The following is a 16,581-nucleotide window of genomic DNA, read 5'->3' on the forward strand; positions in this document are numbered from 1 at the left end:
TTGGCACTGGCGCAACTGCTGCTGGAATCCTCTGTCCATTGCTGGTGCTCACAATTCAAGAATGATGTTGATAAGTTGGAGAGGGTTCAGAGAAGAGACACGAGAATGATTAAAGGATTAGAAAATATGCATTATATAGTGATATGCTAAATACATTGATCTCTTTGAATCTAACAAAAAGTAGATTAAGGGAGTGACTTGATTACGGTCTATAAGTATCTACATAGGGAGCTATATTTGATAACGGGCTCTTTAATCTAGCAGAGAAAGGCATAACACCATCCAATGGCTGGCAGTTGACGCTAGACAAAGTTAGTCTTGCCTCCTGGTGCCTGAGAGACCAACTGTCAACCACTGCAGCCTACCTGGCTTCTACTATCCCCTTTCTCCTGCTTCCTACTTCTTGTTCATGTATATATGACTTAGCTTGCAGGTTGGACTGGGCCTGCTTGATTATTCCCGAGCTGTAGGTTCCCGCCTGTCCCTTAAAGGAGTAGGACTCTTTTCCCATATATTTTCTCACACCTCCTTCAACTAGTACCTTGCCTGGCTCTATGACAAGTTAGTCTGCCACTGATCCATATCTATATGGGAACTTCAACAGGATAACCTTTCTATCTGAGCCATTTCCCTGTGGCCATTTCCATCAATCAAAGAGGCATGTCCCACTTAGTGGTCCCAAGGATGTCTGCCAATCGCTTGGCCATCTTTTTTTTTCTTGTGACTGAAGTATTTAGAAAATAGGACTTTCATTTCCTAGTGTTTTCACTGCATGAGCTACATAAATTCCCCCATAGTTTTTGACATGTCATAGTTCAGGACAAACTATACAGCTAGCCAGGCAAGCTCTACAACCATCATTGAGAGCACTAGGCTTGTCCTATTAGCAAACCAGCAGGAAGCTGTTCCTTGTCTCTTCAAGAGCAGCTTGAGAGGGTACACTCACAGCCACATCCTTTGGAATTAAGGTCATCCTTCATCCAGCCTATTTCCACATTAAAGTTTCTAATTATTACTGACTGCATATTTGTCCGTGCAGTCTTTAGTAAAGGACTTATGATGGCCTATTCTAATTTCTTGAACCCACGCTACTTTGTGAGTGCTGGTATCAGTGGAGGAACCACCTTTACTCTCCTCCCCTTGTGGAGTCATCTATTCTTTAGGAGAGGGCTCCTTTGGATGTCTCCAGGTGGGAAGCAGACCCTTGCCTCTTTCTCAGTTTTCTCCTGGATGGGTGTTTCTACACTGTGATTATGGGTAGGTTTTCCCTTCAGGAGGCTAAAACACTGTCTCACACAGCCTGTCTCTCACTTGATCTTTGCCAGAACTTAAACCTTTCTTCAGGGCTGCCTTCTGCACCTCTAGTAGTTCCACCTGGGCCTAATGATCTGATCTGGTACTGACAAATTTTTCCCACGAAGCTCTTCCAGGTCTCTTTCCAACAGCAAACAATATTGCTCACTGTTTTCTTCTTTTGCCCTCAAGTGTGACAACTCCTGCTATCTTTAATGGCTTGAGACAAGACCTGATCTCTGGAGTAGCATATCTCTTCCAGGACTCTGCTCTTTGGGCCTGTAAAGTATAACACTTTCATCCCTGATCCTTTTACCTGCACTGACCTTTTCTTCTAAAACTTTCTAGCTTATCAGAGGATGGGCTTGCTAGGCAGCTGTAGAGGGTGTCACCCTTACCTTAGCTTCCACTGCAGACACACGCAACTTCTGTATTTGTGCCTGTTGATACCTAATCCTTTGATGGGTGATCCAGCCCTCCCTTTGAACAGTCTTTGAGAGCTTTTGAGTTATCATTCTTTTGTTTCTACAATTACCAGCCTCCTGGTAAGTTATTGCCGTGTTCTCCATCTCATCCCATATACTAGTGCTTTTATCTTGTCCCTCTGTCTTCTCCAGAGTCTTCATCTTCAGTCCTTCCAGTACCTTAAATTGCTTCAGGAGGTGGCTGTTGACTTGGAGAGATTCCTGCAGCTGAGCGCTGAGGTCCTCCTCTTCTCCCTGGAGCATCTCCTCCTCACTCTACCACTCTTTCAGCTCCAGGTTGAGCACTACATTCTGGTTCAACAGCAGATGTATCTCCAGGTTCTTTGATACCTAGACCTGGTCCTGGAGTGCTTGCAGCACCATCCTGTGCTCCTTCTGCTGGCTCTGTAGTTGGTCCCACATGTTGGAGAAACTCTGAATAGCTTCCTAAAGATCTGTTGCAGTACTGCAGATATTTCAGTTGTTCATCCTTCCTCTGCTAATCTCCTTGATTCTGGTTCTGTTGTTACTATAAAGAGCTTCTTTCTCCATCTGTAACTGCAAGAAACTTTCTTGCTTCCACAACAGTTTCTTGGTGAATATATTCAAGGAAGTCTTGGCCTACTTCACCATCTCCAGACTTTTTAATTTTGCCTTCTCAAGCTGTAGGGCTTGTTCAATCCCTTCTAGCAGTTCCACTCCAGGGTAGATGTCCTTCTGTATAGCTCCTTTCCCACCTTTGCTTCCTGATGACCAACCAACTGGCTGGCATACTTCAGAAACCAAATCTGCTGTTTTTTCCAGTCATGCTATTCTTGTTTTCAAGGCTGCAAGAGAATATTGGTATTTGGAGGTCATTGTTCTTTCCAAGTCTTGCAACTTAGCCTTCAATCTGTGTTTATTTGGCTGACTTGCAAATTTGTTATCTTGAGCTGGTTGTTCTCAACATCCTTGTTGCTGAACTCCTCCTCCAGCTGACCCGTCATCTGCTCATGCAGATGCTAGAGCTTCCTCTTCAATTGCTAGGCTTCTTGGAGGCTAACCTGGAGTTTCCTCTGACAAACACCATGCTTTTTTACAACTGCATGGATTTTCTCATCCATTTTGACCACACCAAGTGGTTTCTTTCCTTCTCTGCAACTAGCTCTTTCTGTCCGTCTTCTAGGCACCGAATTTGTTCCTGTTGCTCATCCAGTTTCAGCAGGGAAACCTGCATCTAGGCCTGCAAATTACTTTAACTGTTCAAGACTATCGGTGTCCTTGTCACACCCATTTCCTGGGATCTTTGACCTCCTTAGTCTTTGCCCTAAGTTCCCTGCTGCTTTTTGGAGCAACTAACTGGATCTTTTCCAGGCTCCTGTATCAAGTTACTCACACATGCCACAACCTCATGCTCTGAAGCTGAGGAGTGAGTCAAGGCATCCCTGAAAAATGGGGAAAAACCTGAAACTCTGGCCAACCTTTACACCTGAAGATTTCCTCCCAGCCTCTGCTTCTGGGACAACCCGAGGCACCCAGGACTGCAGTCCCTCGGTCCAATGTTCTCAAAGGACAGCATCTTCTAACACTCCAGTCTTCCCTGGACTGAAAACAAATGACCCACAAGGTTTCACTCTTCCTGACTCCAAACTGTGTCCCCTCAGTCCTCTGTTCAGCTTCTGCAACTTTCTGGGTCCCCGTATCCTTAATAGTCCAGACCTCCTCAGGTGTCTCGGAGTTCATGTAAGCCAGCAATCCAGATAGTTTCTGGTTCCCCAGGAAAAGACCCAACTTACAAGCCCCTTTTGGTGACAGTCCACACACCTATTTGGCCACATATCGTCTTCCCTTTCAGTATTCATGACATGCCAGCCTGTCCAGTCACTGCCACAGCAGCTGGGATCTCTGACAAGTCTGGGACTGGAGCTTCTGGGGTCATTGCTATTATTCCATCCACCAGTCTGGGAAGTTGGACATTTCACTGCTAAGGACAATATAGGCACCTCTCTCCATTCTCATCTCTCCTTCACTGGTGGAGCGGTTCTTCAGTCCCTCTTCAGGGACCACATGTAAAGCTGTAGGCAATGCCTGCACACCCCTTTGCAGCCTGGTGTGGCACTGCAGGCATGCCCCATCTTGGTTTCCCCAAGTGAAGCCGCAATAGATTCACTTTAACCACCTAGGGCAAGAAGTAGTTAACACATAATTAGTGAGATAGCACACCCCCTTTTTTAATATGATTTCAGGAAAAGAATCATTACATCAAAACAATTCATCTGGATCCTGGTTCAGGGCTCCCAAACTTTCAGTCACATGCAAGTCTCTGACTCAGGTTAGCCTTGTCTCCTGGTGACAGAGAACAACTGCTACCCAGTGCAGCCTGCCTGGCTTCTACTCTTCTCTCTCTCCTCCTGGATTCCTGTTCCTATTTGTATGACTCAGACCCAAGGGTGAAATAGGGCCTCCTGGATTATAGTCAGACTGCAGGCTCCAGCCTGTCCCTTAAAGGGGTAGGACACTTCTTCCATATGTTCTTTCACAGGCAGTCCAGTGCTCCTCTAGTCTGCTCCAGTCCCAAGAGAACTGTTCTATCCAGTTCTGCTTCAATGAGTTCAGTGCTTTCAGCACTGCTTCCAGAGGCCGTGTGAGCCTGTGAAGTGAGCTCGGTACTACATCATCACTGGTTTAGTCAGGCCTCATTGTGGAGTCAGCTCTGCTCTACCACTGCCACTAGTCAATCCTCCCTGTGGTGTTAGCTCTGCTTCTACTGCCACTGGCCCAGGCCAAACATATTCATCTACACAGGACATAAAATCTCCAGGTGAGAAACCCAGAGCAAAACATGACTCTTGGAGTGAGTCCTTGCTTTCTGGAACAGACCACCTCATTGCAAAGACAGAGCTCTTTCCCCTCCACTAGACTGAACCCAAGCTTTGCTACACAACCAACTTTTGCAACCCAACCAAAGTCCATGACTCGTAGACTCAGGGTGCCCCCTCATCCAGGCCATATCCTGCACAGTTCGTAGATGTCCTTTCATCAATACTGTAATAATAATAATCTATTATCACATTTGCTCATCAAAACAAGTTCCAATCAAAACAACAAAACTCAAAAGATGGATGGTGTGATGGGTGAACATTATACTTAATATAAATGAGGCTGGCCAGAGCTGACTTTTCCTCAACAGACGGAGCAGAGAATGCCATTCCTCTAGGACTTCTAACCTGAGGCTTACAAGTGCGTAGGACATAAATGACAGTATGGTGTGTTCTAAAGGTTTTAGGAGCATGAATTTGAAAACCTTTCAAAGCTGCAAGTGAGTTTTTCAGATTATCCCAAAAGTTTGCCAATGAAATTTTACACGGTATCACATCTACACGTAAATTATTGTTTTTAAAATGTCATTGGGGCTATTTCTTGTCTCTCTCCATCTGTAAACCAGGATCCTTAAGTTCATTGAGTAATGCAATCTTGTGTAAGTCTTGAAAATGAAAACTTTTTTACTACACCACACCATCACTTCGGGGTGTGGGGGGAACAAATAATGAGGAAAATGTGGGAGGAAGGAAGTAAATTGGCCTTAAAAATGTTCAAGTGTAGACCTGAATTCAAGTTTTGGTAGAAATGTTCATAGTATGACTTATTTTATCTGAACTATTTTCTCCATGCTATGCTAAGGTTATGTCTACACTACAGACCTTACAGCAGTACTGCAGTGGTTTTTTCACACCCTTGCCAGATAAAAGTTTTGCTAGTGTAGAAAAAGGCTAATTTGTTGGGGATGATCTGAAAAATTTCTTCCTTCTGCTTCAGCAATCAGAAATCTTCCTTCATCCTTGGCTCATCTGTTCATTTTAAATGTTATTCAGGTTGCATATCAGTTAAAAAAAAAAACCCCAAAAGCACAATATAACCAAATTCAAGCAATAAAATACAGTTAACAGTATTTAACAGTTAAAATACAGCTAACTCACAATTTTATCACAAATCTCATATTTGATGGTTTTCTTAAGGACCAGCTTACGGTTTAAATTGATTATAGGAGAATGTCAACTTTCATTTACATCAAAAAGTTTCTAGTCCTTGTGATTGTGAAGAAAAACCTGAAAACGTGAACGTTTCACGATAAATAACCAGAAGGCAAATAGAAAGGACCCAACATTTAATATATGAAAGATCTCATGATTTTTAAACCAATATTATGATTTGGGGGGATCTGACTCATGGTTTTTGATCTCTTGGGTTTGGCAATATTGAAACAATTATTCTGTGTACAGTTTATATATGTGAATACTTTTACTTAAAAGACATTTTTATTTATTTCTGTTATGGTGCACCAGGACTCTCCAGTGAGGTTCTGAGACCTTACTGCTGTACAAATAAAGTAAAAGATGGTGCCCGCTCTGAAGTGTTTAATAACTTACTTTGGGAAATCATATCCTCTTTGGAACATTACTACAGTGGCAATAGGAGTCGTTAGCAGAGAATAGCGTTATCTCTCCTCTTGGGGTGTGCAGTTACTGTATATCAAAGCCAAAATTCAAATGTAATAGCCAACTGTACCATATGTTCTGAGATAATGTGTCTGTCTGTAGCTTGGCTGTTATTTACCCAGAGAATGGTAGAATATATGATGAAAATTACAATTATTGTCTCTCCCAGTCAATAGGCTTTCATGGAAGACTTTACTGAAAATAACACAAATGATAAGCATCCACATATCAAAAAATGTAATATTAATGAATATTACAGGTTTTCTGCAAAATACAACTTAATTCAGTTGAAGAACTCTGTCATCAAAGAGGTCTAAATTAGAATTGGGAAGAAACAAATCATGTCACTAAAGGCAATATCACAGATTAGCAACCAGATGATTAATTTACTCTTCAGTCCTGCTGATTAAAATAAGGCAAAGCTACAGATGTATAAACTCCCAAGTTTAGCTTTTCAGAAAGACCATTGAGTGAGCTGATGATTTTACCTGAGCCTGACAAGGACAGTGTAAAGAGATTTATTCATGAGAGACATCTAGTAAGATAAGATTCATGTATATTCTATTCTGTATCATCTGCGCAGGCTCTCTTATCTGCATTTCTGATGTGCACATTCTGTAAATTAATTTTAAGAATTTCATGAAGCAAGCAGAATAATTATGCACGAGGTAATTTTTAAATTAATTTATGTTATATATTGTAATTCTTGTGGGATGTACTATGCCTATACATAAAGTAATAATTTACAGTTATACAGTGACATGGTTTTACATGGGGCATTCTCTGTAAACTGACTGGGAGCATTAGTATCTTGCTCAGTCCAATAGCTGATAGACACAGAAGTAAGTGAGGTTGCGACATTCATACTGCATCTCAAGATTCACATCAAACTGTGGGGAAGAAGGTGTACTGGGTTTGTAGGTGCAATCAGTGAGTATCGGGGCTTGTAAAAACATATTGGGTGAGGGCGTACAAGAGGGTGCAAACCGTGGATACAGAGGAATTAAGATGCATTAATATATCAAGATAATATAATATCACAAAAGTTAAAATAATTAATTTTAATTGAATTCTACTCTGAAAAGCAGCTGTCAAACTTTATTATTAGGTTCTTTATTTATTGTGTCTCAATGATTTCCATATCAAAAGTGCTCAGTTTATCAACAGAAAGATGGGGAAGGGGGGGGGGGGGGGTTTCTAGCTGTAAAATCTGCCTAATATCTGAAAATCAGCCTCAATTCCCATTCTTGCTCAAGCATTGCCACCATTAATAAAGATTCTGCAGACCAAACTATGCCCTCAATAACTCATGTGCAATCTGTTTGTCTTGAATTAGTCCCTAAGCCATCCTGTGAAACCCCATTAAACTCAATAAGATGGACAGTGATAACTGACTGGAACTTAGAATCCTGTTGATGCTATAAAAGAAGCAATAGAAACCAGCCTGCTCTCAGCTGTGTTTGCCCTTCAAAACTAACAAGAGTAAAAAGTAGTAAGAATTTATTTTTGGCTCTGAAGTGAGCAGCTATGACTCTGTAAACACAGAGTGAAATTCATTCCTACACAGAGGCCAGCCTAATGCCTATGCAACACTTAACTCCTCCTCAAGGGATCAACATTGGGTGTGAGTGGGTCTAAGGTGCACCAGACTTGTGCTTTCAAGATTCTTCTGACTTAATACTGCCTAGTCCAAATAATCTTGCAAATATACTTATACAAGTATGTTCAATACTTGTTGCCTTTGGTGAGAACAAAAATTAGGTCCTACAAAGGTCAATGGAAATGAATAAAAGGAGTCTGCAAATATCAGTTGAATGTTTGCTCCACCATCCTCTCCCCGTCCCCGCAGCTCTACCATCTGGAATAAAAACCTGTTGGGTTTTTCAGTCAGAGCACCTGATTCTCTAGTGCCTTGCACAATACTCTGAGTGCACAGTGGATGTAAAATGTTACCAGTCGGAACTGGGAGTGTTTTCCACCCACTTTTTACATGTATAAATGACTTTACCAAGGTGCGAGATGTCACGCTGTCTGGAGTGGCTCATGATCACAAGTACATACCATCAAAAACAGGGCAGATACCCTAGACTCTTGGCATGTTCCATAACCAGACCCTACCAATCCAGTAACAAATGTGAGCTCCTGGACCACCAAGTAGTCCTACCACAGAGTCACAGACAATCTCTTTAGACTCTTCAGTCTATCTTGCCATCCAGATAAATTGGATTTAGTGATAAAATTGTCACATCAAAAATCACACAATATTCAGGTTGCTTCCAGTCCCAAGAGACCAGTCACTTACCATAGATCCTACACCAAATATAACACCAACAGCCAATCCTGTAATAAACTATCTAAAGGTTTATTAACTAGAAAAAAGAAAACAGTGATTTACAGGTCAAAGCAAGAAAGCATATACACACAAATGAGTTATCTATGTCCTAGGAATTGTAAAGATCTATCAGTTCAAAGTCTCTTTCAGGATGGACCCAGGAAATAATCCTTGGGGTTTCTGGCTTCAGTTTAGTTTCTCTGGCCCGTTGAAAGTTCAAACAACAAAGAGATAAAAAGTCTTTGTGTCCACTATTTTTATTTCCCTCTTCCAGCATTCAAAGCTTCTGCACGTACTTCTCCATGGGTGGATAAGGCAATTAACAAAGCTATTGTCTTATAATGGTCCATTTAAATTTTGATAGTCCTTCTCGAAGGGCTGGGGTGAGGTAGAGGGAGGGGTTAAGGTGGTGACAATTCCCATGCTTGGGTTCACAAGTTCAGAGTAAATGTTTTCAAAGTTATAAAGCAAATCTTACATATTTTCTTATAGCATGGGATACAGACATTACAAGTGAGGTTAATGCATGCAGCAACTTACAAGCATTTCATAGTGTTTAAACACTAAATACATTCTTATAAGACTAATACCTCCTTTGAGCAAAACTAACATACAGGTGAACTGGTCTTGTCTCTAGCTATGAGTTTGTCAATTCCTAGCTAACGCCTGCAGTCTTGGCAAGATCTGGCAACCAGTCTGCCAGCATCACATAGTGCAGTGGAGAATCATCCCTAGAGTTTAGCACAAAATTAATCATGAAGATGCAGCTTTTAAAACAAATGACTGACAAATCATATGCAAGAGAACCTCTTTGAGCTATAGACATTTCTAATATTTATCAGAAAGTCTAGGTGTACAGCCAGTTGGACTCCCACAGTTGTCTCAGTGTCCATGTCTTAAAAGAGGATGAATGATTTTTTGCTGAGATAAATGATAACACATGCCTTTTATAAATAACCACAAACATGACTTCATTTACACCCAAGCAATCTAAAGACAGTCTTGGAACTCTCTGAGGGACTTTTACCTACAGATTCTATTAGATCATCATCATCTATTTTAACATCGAGGTTTTAGTCTCAAACAGATCAGGCTCAGTCTGGACTCACAGATGTAGCTGAGGCTTGTCTCTCAAAGGCTGGAAAGTGCAGAGAATAAAAGCGGAACCTCTGGAATATTTTCATCATCAACTGATTATTATATCATAAAGAGGCAGATGCAAACAACACGAAAGGCCTAATTATGCACTCTATTCCATGCTACAGCATGATTAACTTCAATGGGAATTATAGCTGTGTCACTGAGGGTAGAATTGGGCCCTAAGATTTTTTAATCAATACAGTATATTGGTCTTGAAACAATGAGTGAGGTGAGCATCTTATTGTACAGCCAGTTGGTTCAGTTCTTTGGAGGCATAAACAGCATGCTATCTCCTCCCATGTCAACATAAATTGCCAATATCATCTAGAAGATACTCTTGGAACAAAATAAAAATCTATTTTTTATTACAGTAAGCCCTAGAGATCGGAGCCACATTGTGCTTGGCACTGCACAAAAATACACAACAAAAAGAAAGTCTCTGCCCCAAACAGGTGACAATCCAAGCTGGTTTATTGTTACCAAATAACTATTCAATAGGTTAGCTGGAGGGCTGTCCTAGAAATGTGTTTTTTTTTAAATCAAGTATTTTTTAATCAATATTGTTCATGGAATTTTAAATTAAAACTCTATTTTCAGATATCAAGAAAAATTGAAAAAAAATAGTTTTGTTTGCAGGATTTAGGCATTTTCTGTGAACTACCCTCCACCCACCACTTGCCAAAAATAGAAGTTTGTCAATTTTTTTAATGAAAAATGCCTTTTCAGCTAAATGGAAATTTCATGAAACACTTTTTGACCAGCTCTAGCAATAGGTAATGCTGACATCAGGAAACAAAAACACACTCAAGTAAGACAATAATAAATCAATATTAAACACCGTGTCTTTCCATAAATTATCTTTCTGATAAACATGGAGTCAATAAAAAAAGGAAAGGGGCATGTGGAACACTTTCCCATTATTCTCAGTTTAGATCTCTCCTTCTCCCTTCTCCTCTGACTCACCTCCAGCCCTAGGAAGTGCCTCCACTGCTTCCTGACCAATTAAAACTGGCTAGCAAGATGAACATGTCATTGTACAGCCAGTTATGCGATATGTTTACTCAGTTCATTGGAGGCACAGATAGCAAACTACCTCCTCCATGTCTACAGATGTAGCCAGCATCTTGCTAGAAAATACTGTCCATAATCAAGACGTTATTGCTGGCCACCACTGTAATGCTTTGGCTTCATGTAACCTTTTATTTACTTGTCTGAGTATAACCTGCAGGCAGCAACAATAATTCACTGAGAGTCTCAAGAACAAATGTGACTGGTGATTTAGCCAATGTGGTCACGGGGACAAAGGATGTCAGTGCTGGGCCGCATTCCTGGAGGACTGGGAATTGGGCCCAGGCTTTGGACATGAATTGTCCTTCACGGGACCCCTGGCTTGGGATAAAAGGGCCATGTACTACACAAGCAATAATCATACATTGATCACAGCAGCTTTCTGGCCTTGGAGTTTGGGGGGCGGGGGAGAGTCTGGAGCAGGGCAAAATGACCTGACCAATAGGTACCATGATAATGGGGTTGTAATACGGACAGGCTGTGTTCCCCTTCTTGTTCCTCCCCTCACCATCTCGACACAGAATATGGTAAGAAGAGTGTTCTCTCTTCTTTCCCAGACAGCATGCCTGTTAAGGAAAGCTTGAGATCTCTCCCCCTGGTTCTTCCCTTGCAGATGGTTCGTTAAGGAAATTTATGGTCAAGATAGCCAAATTCACAGTGAAAATGCATATGCCACGCAGATTAAGTGGTAATTAACAAACAGGGGTGGGTATAATTATATGCCTCCCATAGCCATTAATACTCACTTTATAACCATTTATATCACCAAATAGGGATTTTATGGGGGTGTTGTAGAAGTATGTGTTTATATATTATTTTAGATAAAAGTTGTAAAGTAGTTAACTCGGGGCTCACTTCGTTGGACACGTAGTGGAGGGGAACGAGCGGATTATAAACTGTAATCGAATACACGCTCCTTATCACTCCACCCAGCTCAATCTCTCTCTTCAATAGATCCTGCAACAGCCAACATCTAAAAAGAAGGGCCGAAAAGCTACCAAATAAGCATTTTTCCAAGATCTAGCTCTTATACATCAGACTAGTAGAACTAACAAGACCATCTGCAGTAGCACTATCTAGTGACTCCCAATAACGTTACACTTATCAGCCAGCATGGCAGGATTTGTTTGATCAAACCAGAAAAATGGCTATTGGAGTAAATATAAAATGTTACAAATATTTCAGTGCATCTTATACGACTATGAAGTTAGCTGCCTTCGTGCAATGATTCATCAGATAGTCCTTGATGTAGCGTTCATCCTGAATATTAATGGATATGCTCTGGTTTTGCTCTGCTTTTCACAACTAGAGTACTGGCAATATATCCCCTATATTCTGCCTAAAATCCTTGGGATAGTTACCCCTAAACTCTGTATTTTCTACCACGTTAGTTACATAACAATGAATAAATACAAACATGAAATTAAAATAAATGGTCCTGCTCAAATGAAAAGCCAATGTAAGACTATTCAATAAAAAAAATAGTCCCCTGATCCATAATAAGACACAGCAATAATGCTCTCATCATGTATACCACCTATTTGCTCAGTGTAATGTTTTCCTTTGTTCCAGGGGCAGATACCACTGTACCTCAAACTTATTTTGGTTGCACCCCTTTCTAGTGGGGATTCCAAGTTGGGAACCCCCCAATCTCTCTTTCCATCTTTCTTTATTCTCCTCCCCCTTTCCCTTCTTTCCAGCCTTTCCCCTCCTCACTTCCACTTCCTCTCTTCAACCCCGAACTACTGCTCACTACTATTTCTCTACTATTCTGTTCTACATAGATGTTTATACTGTGCTTAGCACTGTAGTATCTGAGCACCTTCCAGCAACATGACTATACATCTGTCGTGTAATTTGTTCTCTGCTCAAATTTGCCTGAGCAGCCCTCAAGATTTGCCCTGCTCCATTCAGAATTAGCCCCTTCAAATTCCCTTCCCCCACCAGAATGAGCACTTTCCAGATTTGTCTAGTATAGTTCCCACATTCTCCGTTCCAAATTCCCCCACAGTTTGCCTCATAAATCAGTCCCCGCCCAAGATATTCCCTCCATATTTAGCTTCATCCAGATTCTTCAGACTATGAGAGTTCTAGTATTTCTGTTTTTCATCCAACCCAGAATTCCTGCTAATGATACAGTGATGTCCCTTAAATACTAATATAAATAGAGAAGCTTGTGTCAGTATTGGCACTATTCCCTTACACTTTCTTATACTTACTATAGAAAATAATGAATACTGTCAACAGTGAGATAAACTAAATTGGATACCACTGCATTTTGGTATTTCTGACTCTAGTCCCAGAAAGAAAATGGAGGTAAAAACAATTATCCGTTGTCTTAAAACCTCAAAAAAGGTTCCATTTCACTTAGATGCACATTTATTTATTTATTTATTTATTTGGGAAGGGGAATTTTATTTTAGCCAAAATAGTCTCAGAATAGTTTGCTCATCTCTACTACACACCTTTGGCCTGATAAGAAGCCAATGAGAGTCTTACCACTGACTTCAGAGGGTTTTAGATCAGGCTACTGATTTGGACAGAGTCTGATCTGATTCCAGATCTCATTTGAGTTCCCTAGAGGAATGAATATATAGCACAATAAATATCAAACATTCCATCGCAGAGCTGCATATCCATATGTCCCTCATTTTAATCTATTTTAATACTCTCAAATCACAGCTCACCATTGTTTTTAACATCTGCTCCCATGAAAACTACAATCTTTCTCAAGACTCTCTTGAAATCCGATGGGAAGTGGTATAATGCACTAAATATGAAGATTTAGAAAGCACACTGAAGTATAAATATGCTAATAATGCCATAAATCAAGTTAATGCAATGCTTGCTTCTGACATTGAGGTATTAAGAGGAGTAAATTCCCTTTATGTTGTTATAATGGGGCAAATGCATCAACATAATCTTGCCTCAATTGTACAATCAACCACAAAAATAATCATAGACATTTTATTTCTTCAAGCCTGTTAACTCACCAGCACAGTTTAAGCCCTGTGTTTTCACCCTCTTCTGATGCATGTTCACTGGACTGCTTTTCTACAGATGAGTTATTCTTTCTCTCTTGGAAACACAATCTTTTATTTATACGCAAGAGACTCTATTACAATATCTTGGAACAAAGCCTGATTTTGTCAAGTAGTTGATTTAAAGGATTTGCATTCTTAAACATTTTGTGTGCATTTTAATGCACTTAAATAAGAAAACCATCTGTGCATCTCTTCCTTTATTTGAAACTATGCTTGGCAAACAATCATTACAATTATAAGTAGCATAGCATTAAGCATATGGTTAAATGACAACATATTTACTTATTTCAAGATCAATTCACTTGAAAGCATTGGGTTTTTTTATTATTAAAATTCATAAATCAGAGTTTTATATAATATAGGATGCCCACTTTAGCAATAAGGCTTCTGTGCCTCAGGGTAAAATATGCTATTATTGCCTCTATAGATTTGGGACTATGTAAAATGTCAGTCAGTTCCCTCTCCACAGTATAGCAGTTCGGGCTCTCATTTGGGCTTCTGTCACAGCATCAGTTTCACAAGGTCCTGCCAATTCCTCATGCAGTATGGGAAATATTTGCTGTGATATATATGTCCTTAAAGGGAGTCAAGCTGTACTTTTATTATTTACTACTGAAGTACCTAAAGGCCCCAAATGGGATCAGAGCCCCATTGTCTTGGGCATTGTACAAATGCACTGCAAGAAACAGTCTGTGCCACACAGATCTTACAATCTCAGTAGACAAGAGTGACAAAGGATGGGATATTACTAGCCCATTTTATGGTGCAGGAACAGAGAAATTAATTTACTTGGGTGGCACAGGGTCTATTCCACACTTCATTTTACTACAGCAAATGGTAAAATGCAGTGTTACTCTGAAAAGTGATTGTAAGCAGGGGGTTGCCTGTTGCTTCTTAAATCTTGAACAAATATGCTCCATTTTCAAGTAAAAAAGTTGGTTTGGTCTGCGTGCTCAGTCCAGGATCTGAAAATCAAGCTGGGTTCTTTCTGGTTCAGGCAACAGTACCAGTTAAAATTCACCAGTTAACAATTCTGTAAGTGATGCATGAGGTAGAATACGTTCCAGAACACTTTCCCTAAACTTTATTTTCTCTAGAAGGCTAACAGGAGGAGTAAGGAAATAGAAACAAAAGTGGTTTAGGCCATAGCTACCGCCCCTTGCAGAGGTGGATTTATTATGCTGATGGGAGAAACCCCTCCCGTTGACATAGAGTGTTCTCATCGGATGCGCTACAGCACTGCAGTTGCATCAGTGCAGCTACGCCGAAGTAGCACTTCTAGGGTAGACTAGCCCTTAGTCAGTAAAGTGAGAGCTTTAGCTCTGAAAAAATACAGGAATTGGAATGGTTGAATAAGATAGTGTCGTATTTTCTTTATTAAGCTCTCCCTGTGCAATCTGTTAAAAAAGTTACTGAAAAAAATTTGGACACAAACATTTTTGATTGGACAACTTTAAATAAAACTTCAGTCATACAGCTTTGTCTGTCATATGCCAGCGTGGCTGCAGTGCAATGATCCTCAAGGTGCCAACTTCAACTGCCAAGAAAGTTGGCATACTGTGCACACAGAAATAAAAACAACAGGTGGTTGAGAAGGCGAAAGAAAGCGATATATGAAAGAACTTTGTTCTGAAACTCCAATTAGAAGATAAACAGCTGCTGCAGTCATGAAAGCTGCTGGGAAACTACAGAGTTTTGAAAGGGTCACTTGGAGACACCGGAACACAAGTTTCACATATCCTTGGCTAGTAATTTCTGGAAACTGGTTATTGTAAACAAAAAAAAAATAGACTGTGCTCCCCTTTTATATCATTTGGGGGAACAGACAAATGCATCTGATGTTTAAAAGCGCCTGACATCTATGGATTTCATATTTAAAAGTGCGTGTGTTCGAAAATGTAGTACTGGAGAAACTGCCAAATTAACAACACAGCAGACTGTACTCTCTTTGGTCATAGAAGAAGTACAGCTCAATATAAGTGCAAGTTTCCTCACACTGGCTTGTAGATAAAGATGGATATTTTTCTTCCAATATGGGGTAGTGAGAGTTTCAGACATTCTGCTCTAAATTAAGGAGACTCTTTCTTTTTAGCCCCCACTTACCCAAAGCGCCTGTGAGGACAAACCCTTTTGTCCTCCACCACTGCTGTTTTTAATCAGCATCTTGTACTTTTCACTGAGTTATACAACAGGAACAGGATCAGCAGCAGTGTTGGTTGTCCAGGAAGAAGTTGGGGTCAAAGGAAATAGCAGGACCCAGTATCTTGAGTTTTTTAAGCTCGGCAACTCAGTTAAACTCTGGTCCATGTCACTGCTGCTCATAACTCCCAGGCAGCAACAGTGAAAGATTCTAGAAAATATAGCTACAACCTGCACTCAGTCACTTACGAGAAAGAGTTTATCAATTTTGATTGGTGTGAGTGCATTTTTCAGGCCCTATCATAAGCTGCCAGGTCCTGCAGATTGCATACTTGCTTTGAGCTCATTTTAAAAATATCTCTTGCAGTATCCTTCCTCAAGCAAAACTCCAATAGGATGTTCAGTTAGAGATGTGACTCAGCAAGAACTAAGTAGCAACTGTGTAAGGACTTCCGAAAATTTGCCCCTGTATTTACAATCATCTTGTTTTCTTGAATCCACTCTAGTTTGAGAAGTGTTTTATGCGGCTTGCCATTGCCTTACATATTTCTTCCACAGCCTCCTTAATAAAACCTTAGGTGTGAATTCCATCTAGTCCTGGAGACTCGATAGCTTTCGTTTGTGTT

The sequence above is a fragment of the Emydura macquarii genome, unplaced genomic scaffold, assembly GCF_026122565.2.
Source record: "Emydura macquarii macquarii isolate MOO-44397 ecotype Brisbane River unplaced genomic scaffold, CSIRO-AGI_Emac_v2 contig_1263, whole genome shotgun sequence".
NCBI lineage: Eukaryota > Metazoa > Chordata > Testudines > Chelidae > Emydura > Emydura macquarii.